The sequence below is a fragment of the Uranotaenia lowii genome, chromosome 2, assembly GCF_029784155.1.
Source record: "Uranotaenia lowii strain MFRU-FL chromosome 2, ASM2978415v1, whole genome shotgun sequence".
NCBI lineage: Eukaryota > Metazoa > Arthropoda > Insecta > Diptera > Culicidae > Uranotaenia > Uranotaenia lowii.
The window spans coordinates 329,677,340-329,684,419 of NC_073692.1; the positions used below are offsets into that span (position 1 = coordinate 329,677,340).

The 7,080-nt window shown below is 40.8% G+C and overlaps 1 long non-coding RNA gene across 1 annotated transcript; it reads right to left on the reverse strand.

The window, feature by feature from the left end:
- Positions 1–534: 534 nt before the first annotated feature.
- LOC129746072 (uncharacterized) lies at positions 535–1,185 on the reverse strand. The gene is made up of 3 exons (XR_008737231.1): positions 1,050–1,185; positions 845–981; positions 535–681 (listed from the first exon to the last, which is right to left on the reverse strand). It is a non-coding gene; the product is annotated as an uncharacterized LOC129746072 (long non-coding RNA).
- Between the last annotated feature and the right edge of the window lie 5,895 nt (positions 1,186–7,080).

Below are 7,080 nucleotides of genomic sequence, written 5' to 3' on the forward strand. Positions count from 1 at the left end.
ATACTTACCGATCATTGGTACTTGCGAGTACCGTCAACATGAACCATTAAATGATGAACCAAAATCAGTGCTTTCAAATTATGATTCAATTACCATAAATTCAAGTCCCGATTCCTGTTCTCAATCTTTGGCATCAATCGGAACCGCATCAAAACTTCGCCAACCCGGTTCTGTATCTGGATCTGAAATAAACGGATTTTACTGGAAACATAACCCTCCGAACAATCGTAAAGCGGATTACGATTCTAGTACATCCGGATATAGAACCAAAGACGACAGGTTGGAAGAAAAAATGATGCGAATTGTTGAGTGTCTGGTAGATGCTCGTTTAAATCCTCTTATAGAAAAATTCAAATATGCAAAAGTCAGAAAGAAATTATAAAATTATCAATCAATTATATCAATTATCAAATTCGGAATATCAAAACGGCTGAAAATTGGATCTGTGATTTAGGAATAAGAAAGGACACTGTGATATACATGTTTTGTAAACTTTTTTGTTATTTATTCAATTTATCTGTTTGTTCTTTTTAATTCTTCAAGGTTATTTATTGATCGCGGATGGCTAGACTTAGATGGATTGGTTATTCGGACGGCTTTCCTGGTGCAATTTTGTATCCATGGGAGCAGAAGAGAAGAGACGGACCTATCTGAATCTGGTCACCCGTCTCAGTAATGAACCTAGAAAAAGAAAGAATGAAGAGCTATAAATTGATTAACAATTTTCAACATAAATTTCAACACACCCACGCAATAGACTAGAGTTGCAAGAACTTTGCTAGTCATCAAAGGTGGGGTGTTTGAGTAACACAAAAAAAAAAAAGTTCAACCAATTGGTACTGACCTCAAAAATTAATCTTGGAATCCATAGCGGCACAAGCAACCGCCGACGATGGAAGAGGAAACCCGTTGCGGCTCTTCCATGGTGCTTCGATTTGCGGTGTGTTCGCGAGGGGATTGCCCACCGAGCATTGGCCAGCTCTAAAAATGAAGAATGAAGAATCACTCTAACCATTCAATGATGGTAATTACTTGTTTCGTGTACTCACCTATTTTATCTTTCGCTGCAAAGGTTTTTTAATATGGTGTTTCGGGATCATTTTACGGTTTGCTGCATGTCTCTTTTAATTCAGAAAGATGACATTTTGCAGCAACCAACCATTCCCAAAATTGTACGACGATCGTCAATCTAGAAAGAAAATAAAATATATAAATCGATAAAACCCTAACACGTCCTAATGTTTATGAAAACATACCTTAACATATCGATGCAATGCTGCGGAATCCGTGGTCGTAAAATCAGTAGAAATTGCACGTTTTCAACGTTATTAATTGGAGTAAACAATAACACGCATCGGTATGTTGTGACATTTCGATATGACATCTCATGATCATCGATCATGATATTGCCCGCCAGCTATTTGCCCGCTCGTGATGATCATTTTGAAAGTGATCTAAATCACAAATAGGGTACTGTATATATTTGTGTTGTAAATAGGGTAGTGTAATTTCGAAATAATTGTTGTAATGTTAAATATTTAGTACGATCGATCGTTTAAGTGTTGCGCAACATAGTGATAAGTATTTTAGTTTATTTTAAATTGTTTTTTTTTTTAACTAGTGCTTGTTGAATTAAAAATATGTTGATTTTGGTGAAACAAATAAAGTGGAAATTGAAAGCTTGATTGTGCATGTAATTACAATAGTGATATAAGTTAAGTGAATAGTTTTAAATTATATTTGTGATGCACGTTTAAATGAATTTAACCTGTTGTGTGTTATTTATTACCACGTTTGGATTTTTATTTAATGTGCGTTTTCAAATATGATCTGTGATATTCATGTTAATTTATTATTCTCTAGTTGTAAGATACTTTTAATGATTCGTGCACGTTTATTTATAATTTGGCCTGTTTATCATTTATTTATTTATTTATTTATTCACCATAGTCTTAAAGTAATTTTAATTTTCAGTGCACGTTGAATTGAAGTTTGTTTTTATTTATTATTTTATGCATGTTTAGCCCTTAAGATGCATTGCAAATATGAAAAATTTAATTATGCTTTGTCGTTTTAAATGTAATATGTCTGCCACAATTCGATAAATGCGAAGGATTGTTCTGGAAACAAAAAAAAAATGCAAAACACTTCGTATTTTCACATTTTTTCATTGGAGTGGTGGATAGTGTAACCGGTTGGTTACAAATCGTTTGATTTTTGTTTTCATTTTTGTAGTATTGTATATTTAGCTCTAGAAAATTCATGTTCCTTGTCGAGTCTCACAACAAGATAGCACCACAGTAGGCTACATTTTACTGCTGGCTGCTGTCAATTCACAGAGGAGGAAAAGGAGGAAAGAAAAAGAGAACATGGAAGGCAAAAAGGAAGCTTGCTTCAGTAAAATTCGCTCTCTTCTGAATCAGGCGTCCGTGTGTGAAGTCGTGTCCTGTATAGTGTTTGTGAACGTCCACGGAATTCACCCGAATACCGGTGTGTCTTCGGCACGGGTCGGCCCGCAGACCCTTTGTGGTCTCGCGCCTAAAGCGTAAAGGATCATCATCTTCGTCCTCGGGTTCTGCGGATCCCTAATTATTAAGGAGGACTTCCCTTCTCGGCCTGTCCGGATACGGGGCACTCTCGTGGGCAGGCCGATTAATAGCCAACGAAGGAAGACGCCTGCAACGACCGAGTCCAGCAACGCCCGCTGGCGCCGACGGTTTCGGCACCCCGTCGATACGCCCTTAAATCGACGGTCCTCCTGCTTCCGGAACTGGAATTCCGGAACCGCGACGTCGCTACACAGCAGCAGCAGCACATCACGGTTAGTGAGCCAAATACACGCTACACAAGACACAGAACATTGTTTTATACACACAGACAACACGCCACATAAAAACTTTAAATAAAAGCAAACATAGAAACATGAAATTGCCGATTTCTGTATTTTATCCGTAAAAGTCCTTGGTTACCCAGTAGCCAGCCGGCCCTGAGGTTCCGTACTCTTGAGTACCTTGCCTTGGCTGGTCTAGCCGCTGCATATTTATTCGTAACATTTTTTCCAGTATGATTCGTAGCGTTGTGATGTGGTCCACACATGATCGTCCGGATCGGAATCCAGCTTGTTGCCGTCGGAGTGTAGCGTCGATTTTCTCCTGGATCCTGTTCAGAATCACTTTGCAGAGTACTTTGAGGGTTGTACAGATCAACGTTATGCCTCGCCAGTTACCGCACTCTGTCAGGTCTCCTTTCTTCGGGACCTTTACGAGGATACCCTGCATCCAGTCGGCCGGGAATGTTGCAGTATCCCAGATGTCAGCGAAAAGACGGTGCAACATTTGTGCTGACAGGGCAGGGTCGGCTTTCAGCATTTCAGCAGGGATGCAATCGATCCCAGGTGTTTTGTTGGATTTCATGTTTTTGATTGCCGCTTCTATTTCAGCCAGCGAGGGCGCTTCCGAGTTGACGCCATTTATGCGACTTACTGTTGGCGCTTCGAGCTGCGGGTTTTGTTGGCCATCGCTATTCGTGACTCGGAAGAGTTGTTCGAAGTGCTCAGTCCATCGTTTGAGCTGATCTGTTCGATCGGTCAATAACTGACCTGCTCGGTCTTTTAGCGGCATCCTTGCATTAGTCCTTGCACCACTGAGGCGGCGAGAAATGTCATAAAGTAATCGGATATCTCCATTGGCGGCGGCTTTTTCTTCCTCTTCGGCTAGGGAGTTTGTCCAGGCTCTCTTGTCTCGTCTACAAGCTCGTTTAACTGCCTTTTCCAGCTCCGCATATCGTAAGCGGACGGCTGCTTTGGCTGACCCGGTACATGCCTGCTCAATTCCGACTTTCGCCTTTCTCCGATCATCGACCATCCTCCAAGTTTCATCCGACATCCATTCACTCCTTCTTCCACAAACTTTACCGAGAGTACCATGGCTCGTCGTGATAAAGGCATTCTTGATTCCACACCACTGTTCTTCGACTGTTCCGTCTGTCGGCAGCTCCGAGGCTCGGGATTCTAGCTGTTCAACGTATGCCCTTTTCACCTCTGGATTCTCCAACCGGCGGACGTCGTATCAACACCCGACTTTCTCCTCGCGCCGTTGGACACGCGCAACTCTCAGTCGTATCTCGCCAAGAACGAGGTGATGGTCAGATGCAATGTCTGCGCTTCGTTTGTTGCGGACATCAAGAAGGCTCCTTCTCCATTTTCGGCTGATGCAGATGTGGTCAATTTGATTTTCTGTTCGGCCATCTCGGGATACCCAAGTGACCTTATGTGCTGGTCGATGGGGGAAGAGCGATCCACCGATCACCATGTTGTTGTTGCCACAAAATTCTACAAACAGCTCTCCGTTTTCGCTCATCTGTCCTAGGCCATGGCGCCCCATGATACGCTCAAGGTCTTGATTGTCGGAGCCAATCTTTGCGTTGAAGTCGCCCAAATGGATTTGAATGTCACCCTTCGGAATTTTCTCTACCACGCTGTTCAGTTGACTGTAAAACTGCTCTTTCTCCTGCAAGTCGGCAACGTCAGTTGGCGCATAACACTGGACCATTGTAAGGTTTCTAACCCGTGTTCTAAATCTGGCTACGATTATTCTTTCGTTTATCGGTTCCCATCTAATGAGGGCCGCGTAGGCCTGCGGGCTTAACAGGAAACCAACTCCTCGTTCCCGAGTAGCATGTTCTCCTCGTATGCCAGAGTAAAGCAGGACTTGCCCGGATTGTGTCTTGTGTTCTCCAGTATTAGGCCAACGGACTTCGCTCAGTCCCAGAATTTCAAGCTTGAAGCGGCTAGCCTCTCTAGCAAGTTGTTCCAGTTTGCCTTGTTGGGCAAGGGTTAAAACATTCCAAGTTCCAATTCGTGTCCGTGTTTTCATGCTAAAAGTCGTCGCCAAAGTTCCAGGTCGGTCATTTCTTTCGGATTCCGTAACAATTTCAAATCGGGAGCAGTAGGTTGTTAGCCTAAAGTCCCTATCCCGCGATGGGGCTGCCATCTTGGACTTAGCTGGCGGGAGCCGCATTTCATAAATTCAGCCGCTTGCTGCAAGACAGACGCTGTTTGAGCCGCCCCTGACCTGGAGAACAGACGCTCGGTTGTTGTTGCACGCCGCCCCTGACCTGAATAACAGACGATAACTTTCACCAAATATTCCGAACGTTAAATAACATAAATGCAAATTTGTATTGATCATAACTTTATTATATTACAAATTATTGCATATTGATTGCTGGCAATTTATTTTATTCTTTTTCTCAAAAAGTTGCAAGGCAACTCACAGCGTTTGCCCCTCGTTAAAAAATTAAAAACTTAAAAGCCATAATAAACTTTATTTGCATTAACCTTCCCATGCCGTTCGGGTCAATATGACCCGAAGCGCACATTTCAAATCTCTTTAACATCATTCCAATATACTGAAGAACTTGTAATTTTGACAGACCAAGTATGTTCTATGAAAATAATGATCAAATTAACGTCAAAAAATTAAAATTTGAGATTTGAAAATCGGTTCATTGGGAAATGAAATACAGCTAAGCAAAGCAAAAATTGGATATCGTTTTTTTTAAGTTAGATTTTTTTCTACCGGAAGATCTGAGATAGTGGTCAAAACTTTCATTGGACCCCAACATATCTATACACTGTCGGATAGATGGATTCTTGACGATTTCAAACATCAATGAAACACTTAAATACAAAAAAGCTGCCAAAAGTGATGAGCATTTTAAAAATAAAATTGATTTTTCGGACTTTTTACTTTCTGAACCAGTTTCTGATAACTTGGTAATACATATCGACTTTATTTTTAAATTTTGAGTAATAAGAATAAATTACCTACACAATGAATATAATATCATCAAAATCGGTTAACATTTACAGCCAGGAGAACGAAATCAAACTACAATTCAAATTTCCCTGAAACGGATATTTTACGAACGGCATGGGAAGGTTAACAATGTTTATTCTGTGTACCACCTAAAAATTCCAAGTATAAACAGATCCATAGCTCCTGTTAAGTGAATCGAGCTAAACTGTTGGATTCTTCGCCCATTGACTTCTCGGTTGGTTCGATTCCCTCATGCTGCACTTTGAAATACATAATTCAAGAGGAAATTTTTGCCGATTGCTACAAGATGCTACTTCTTGAAGACATCATCAATCAAGCGCTGGACAAGTTTTTATCGACCATTCAACTTCCAAAGCTGCCGAAGCGATTGAGCAACTAGGATCATGAGCTGTTCGCTGTTTGTTCACGTTATTGGAAATTTTATTGTCAAGTTCGTCCATTTCCAGTTTAAACGTTTGAATCTCATTGGTGTTGGTTTTAATGCTATCAGGAGCCACTTCCATGGATTGAAATGAAAGAAGATGACGTTCTGAACATTAAAAGAAATCGTTTCAAATCTATCTCTTAAGAAGACTGCCCTTTTCTATAATATCATAGTCTGGCAGCGTTTCATCACCTGCACCAACCGCATAATCCCGTGTTTTTCACTTCACCTAATCCCTAACCTCAATCAAGCTAAATAATCACAATATTATTCCCGCGCGATTTTCCCGCGGCACAGACTGCTTCTTCCAAATATGCGCCCAGAGAACGAGAGAAGAAAAAAAACCTTCAGCCGTTAGAAAAATCGAGCTGTTTATCCTCGAAGCATTCGCCGTTTCGTTCCGGACCAACGGAAGTCCTTCTTTGCAAATCAAATTCCTTTGAAGAGAAAATGATGAGATCGTAAAATTTAACGATACGGCATTTTCACTTGAAGCTCCGACACCCGGATGAGTGGCAAATTAAATTTCTCGTAGGCGATAATATGCTTCTGCTAGGGCGCTGATGATGGTGTGGAAGATTTTTTTTGAAGCTAAGATATTTCCAAGAGAAATTTTCAAAAAAAAATTACTTAATTGTCCTTTAAACGTGACTATTGCGAAGTATTTAAGGTTACCGTAATCCGGGATAATATTGATCACTTTTTTCAATATTTTTCGATTATTTTTCCTGTTAAGAAGAATGTGGCATGTTTCATATTTTTAAAACCAGTACTGGATTCCTATGAATGTAAAACGTGGTTGGAGAAATATTTTGG